Source organism: Hibiscus syriacus, unplaced genomic scaffold (assembly GCF_006381635.1).
Source record: "Hibiscus syriacus cultivar Baekdansim isolate YM2019G1 unplaced genomic scaffold, ASM638163v2 tig00117011_pilon, whole genome shotgun sequence".
In the NCBI taxonomy this organism is placed as follows: Eukaryota; Viridiplantae; Streptophyta; class Magnoliopsida; order Malvales; family Malvaceae; genus Hibiscus; species Hibiscus syriacus.
Window position 1 is genome coordinate 664,621 of NW_024063523.1, and position 4,124 is coordinate 668,744.

Genomic DNA, 4,124 nt, shown 5'->3' on the forward strand with positions numbered 1-4,124 from the left:
TAGAATATTTTTTTTGCATGAATCAAATTATCTATGCGATTAAAAAAATCATTATTATCCTTGAAAATTACGAGTTCGAACACTAACGACAGAAAGGATGATTGAGCGATAAGTCAAATGGTTATAATCACCTTATCTAGCTTAATCGAAAAATAAAAATGAAATTTTAAACCGCTAACGATAAAATTAGTTTGTAATTTTTGGTGCTTACGAATCTTTGGTTCTCTAACTTTATTTTATTGTGATGGTTCCCTCGTAAAAAAAACACCAAAAAATACACATAAATGGTCTCAGCATGTGAATATGATATCAAATGAAAATCTCTCTCGATCATTCACAAAACCATGAACCAAACAAGAGTTTCACAACACGGTTCTGTTTCTGCAGTTCCACTAAATCCATCAATCTTTTTAAACTTTGAAGATGATGGATGCGGAGATGAGATCTTTAGAGAAATATTTTAACCTTTTAATTTTTTTGTTTAAATTAAAATTAAATAAATTGTTAAAATTTGTGATTAATTTAAAAATTAATCAAAATTGATTAAAATTAATCCAAAATATATTAATTTTTTATTGGATCTAAACTCTAGCAAATTATTGTGGTTGAGCCAAAATCAACGATTTAATTGTATACTATTGGGATCAAAATTTGTTCGCCAACCTGCCAAAAAATGACAAAACTCACCAAACATCTGATTCCTTCGTCGCTATAACGTCCGGCTCTTTCACGTCCCGATCCAGTGCATTTCTCTTTCAAACTTTCTCTTGGTGAAAAGTCTCTTAGTACAGCCTATAGTTGTATAACCTGCTGTCACAAAATATGTATGCCTACGTCGGCTTTCTATCTCTCTCATAAGTTTTCTGTCCATTTCCCCCGCTGTATGTATAACCATCCACGGCTTTCTTTCACTATTGTCTGCTTATTTCCAGTTAAACAAAGATGAATGCCTGACGATAGTTATTATGGCCGCTCAACCACAGTTTTGCGACGAAAACACGGGTTCGCCTTTGCCTATTCTTCCTTCATCTGAAACTGGTTTCAGTCTCCAAGAGCTTCCTTTTCAACAAAACGCTTCCATGGCAGTTTCTCAACCATTAGATGTTCAACTAGAGATTCAAAGGAAGGAACTTGATTTCTTTCTTCAGTTACATGTAAGAAATTAATCCATCATTTATGTCAGCTTGTCAACTGAATCATATAGTTTTATTGAAAATTCTCTTTTCCCGTCTCAGAATGAGAGGTTAAGCGGCTTGCTTCAGAGTATCGAAACAAAGGCCTTGTATTTGATGCAGCAAAGAGAAGAAGACTTGGCACGAGCCATAAAGAAAAGAATGGAGCTTGAAGAACGCTTGAGAAGAGTGGAAATGGAAAGCTAGTCATGGCAAAGACTTGCGGAAGCCAATGAATCAATGGTTATGGATCTAAGCAAAAGACTAGTTATGGAAAGGAGTTCAGCTGAAGATGAAGGAACCATTTTCCGTGGCTCGTTCAACAAAGACCGACAAGAAGAAGAAGAAGAAGAAAGGGACAATAAGATGGCTTGTAAACACTGCAACTCCAGGAGCTCGTGCGTTGTCTTTTTGCCTTGCAGACACCTTTGCTCGTGCAAATCTTGCGAACCATTGCTTGTTTCTTGTAATGTCTGTAAATCTGTAAAGGAGGGGAGCATTAGGGTCTTTTGAGTTTAACAAAGGAAAAAGAAACTCGTTCATACTTGAACTGTCATCGTGTGTTTTCGTTTATAGTTACCTTTTCTGGGTTAATTACTCTTCCTGATTTGGAATGCTCCCGAAAAGAGAAAAACAGTGTTTTAAAAGCTTAGATTTCTTTAATGAGATTGATTTCGATTCACGAGAAATGGATGACAGCTCTGTTTAGGTTTTAACAGTACTTTTTGTTCAGCTGGCGAACGAAACTATAAGGCATTTTTACTCAAAAATGACTCAAATATTTTAATATTATTTGTTATGTATAATTTATTTAAGAGAAAATAACTTCAGTGACCAAAAATGTCTTATAATATACGATTTTAATCAATTTTTTTTGATTTGTCAAAATGACCAACAAAATCGCAATGCGAAATAAAAATCGCAACGCGATCTCCAGAATCGCAAATCAGTTCCCAGAATCGCAACGCGATTATGAAGAATCACAATGCGATAGTACAAATTCGCATTGCAATTTTCCAGAATCGCAACGCGAATATGAAAATCGCAACGCGAACATATAAATCGCAACGCGATTCTGACTATCGCAACGAGTATCTGTAAAATCGCAACGCGTATCCGTAAATCGCAACGACAATACGTAAAATCGCAATGGGTATCCGTAAATCGCAACGAGAATACGTAAATCGCAACGCGTATCTGTAAATCACAACGAGAATACGTAAATCGCAATGCGTATCCATAAATCGCAATGCGAATACGTAAATCACAATGCGAATACGTAAATCGCAATGCGAATCTGTAAATCGCAACGAGATTCTGACTATCGCAATACTGAATTTCAAATTCGCAACTCGATTTCTGAATTCGCAACAAGTTTTAATTTCGCAACACAAATGTTTTGGGTATATAACTACGCAGCAGCAACAACTCATAACCTAAATCCCTAAATCGCAACTCATTTAATCTCCATCTATCACTCTCTCCGGCGACATCCGTTCTTATATCCAACGACATACTTCCCCATCCGGCAACAGGTTTTAGTTTCGCAGCTAGTTTGTTTAGTAAATTAATTTACAATAATGAAATCATCTAATGTTGATCATGTTTAGATAGATTTGTGTTTTGGAGGGTCATGTGAGAATGTTCATGGTGTTTTACAATATATGCATTTACCCATGAATCTTCAACTAAAATTGTCATTAAAAAAGTTAACTTATAAAAGTCTAATGTTATGTGTTGCAAATAAATTGAATTTAGAGCCCCTAAGTGGATTTAGGCTATCTTATCAGAGAAATGGTAAAGTTTATTTGTTAACCGACAATGAAGATGTTGAACGATTCATTGCTTACATTAGTGTTTCAAGTGATGATGTTACATTGTATGTTGTTGAACCTAGAAGTAGTGAAGTTTGGTCAGTAGCGGGTAATAATCAACTAAGTTTTTCAACCCCAGTTTATGGTGCTCAAAATTTAAAGGTTCCACCACAATTTCATCACCAAGCAAATATTGTTTCACCACATTTCCAATACCAAACACAATCTCAAAACCCACAACCTTTCCCTAATCCAAATCCCAATCAACTTTCAGCACCAAATTCCGGTTTTCGTATTGACCAGTTAGACGATGATGAGCCAACAGAAAAAATTGTGAGTACTAGTCAGTATTCGAAATTTGATCTTGGTCAATACCCGGACTTTGATCTTGGTCAATACTCGGATTTTGATGATTTTTCAGAAGAAGAAACAGATCTTGTGTGTAATGATTTTGATATTGGTCAATACCCGAATTTTGATGATGAAACAGACGTTGTCGAGGAAGATGTTGTTGATGATAATGAGGAGGAAGTTACGACTGTAAATGAACATGTTGAACATCCATTCTGTAATTCATATAACACTGAAGAAGAAGAAGAAGAAGAAATCCCCAAAGAAAAGTCCCCGAAGAAAATGCCACGGGAGTATAACTGAAATATGCCAGAATTACTTCAGATACCGGAAGAAGAGTTGGTAAAGATAGCAGTTGATTGTTACACAAAAATTATTCGTATCAAGAAAGATGATTGTTTTGATACAAAGGAAGACTTGAAGATAGCTTTGTATACGAAATGTGTGGAAGATGGCTATCAACTAAAAGTTAACAAATCAAGAAAAGATCGTTTCGAAACAAGGTGTATGATTGACAAAAAACTGTATGTGGCGTATGATTGCAAAGAGGATAAAAGATTGCGAAATGTTTCAAGTTAGGACTTTTATTGATAAACATACATGTTCAAGAACCCAAGTTTTTCCTCACCATAGACAGGCAAACAAAAAGGTGTTGGGTGGTTTTCTGGCTGAGTTAATGTTTTTGAATGGTAGGGTATATCGGGGACATGAAATTATGACTGACATGAATGCTCGGTTCAAGATTAGTATCTCATATTCTCAAGCTTGGAGAGCCAAATGTTATGCC

General features: G+C 35.5%; 1 pseudogene; it reads left to right on the forward strand.

Moving 5' to 3' along the window:
- Positions 1-787: 787 nt before the first annotated feature.
- LOC120195317 lies at positions 788-1,695 on the forward strand (annotated as a pseudogene).
- The last annotated feature ends 2,429 nt before the right edge of the window (positions 1,696-4,124 follow it).